Here is a 1122-nt window from a genome sequence, read left to right as displayed (position 1 = left end):
AGGGAAAGATTTTCTAACTAGATTTTATTGCTCAAACTCTAGGTGCAATAGAGAAAAGACTGATAAATTCGATTACATAAAAATAGATAACTTTGGCATAGCAAAGACCACCATTAACAAAGTTAGAAAAAAACATGATAAACTGGGAGATAATAGTAAAACATATTCAGAAAAAGAATATTTGAATATGTAAAGAATTTTTAAAAATTTAGATACTTCACATTCACTAGGCTGCCTATAATAATAAAAAATAGATAATAACAAATATTGGTGAGGTTGTGGAGAAACTGGAATCCTCCTACGTTGCTGGTGTGAATGTAAAATGGTGTAGCGCTTTGGAAAATAGTTTGGCAGTTCTCCAAAATTTTGAAGGTAGAGTTACCATACACTTAGCAGTTCCACCCCGATTATATATCCAAGAGAACTGAAAACATATGTCTACCCAAAACCTTGTACACTCATGTTCACAGCAACATCATTAATAATAGCCAAAGAGTGGGAACAGATTAAATGTTCGTCAACTGATAAAAGAATAAACACAATCTGATATATGCAAACAATGGAATGTTATTTGACAATGAAGAGGAATGAACTTCTGATACATGTACAATGTGGATGAACCTCAAAAACATCATGGTATATGAAATAAGGCAGACAGAAAAGGCTACATATTGTGTTGATTCCAGTGATATTACATGTCCTCAACAGGCAAGACTATAGAGATAGAAAGTAAGCTAGTGAGACCAGGAGCCGGGAAGAGGGGCAGTAAAGAATGACTACTAATGTATAGGATTTCTTTTTGGAGTGATGAAAATTTGGAATTATATATCTATCTGGTATTAGGTGGGATGATGGTTGCACAATTTTGTAAATATACGAAAACCCACTGAATTAGACACTTAAAAGAAAGATAAATTTTATGATATGTGAATTATATCTCCGTTTTTAAAATAAAGATTAAAATTCCAAAACCCAGATTATGAAATCTGCAAATGACGTGAAGGGACAATTCATTTAAAGAGAGATATTTTTCAAAGACCATGAACAATAATTTTATCCATGGTAACGATCTATTTATATTTATCTCTCTTTTGGAATCCTTTTTGATTCCTCATATATTTC

Source organism: Pteropus alecto, unplaced genomic scaffold (genome assembly GCF_000325575.1).
Source record: "Pteropus alecto unplaced genomic scaffold, ASM32557v1 scaffold50, whole genome shotgun sequence".
In the NCBI taxonomy this organism is placed as follows: domain Eukaryota; kingdom Metazoa; phylum Chordata; class Mammalia; order Chiroptera; family Pteropodidae; genus Pteropus; species Pteropus alecto.
The sequence above is the reverse complement of the archived record's forward strand: the minus strand, read 5'-3'. Positions refer to the sequence as shown.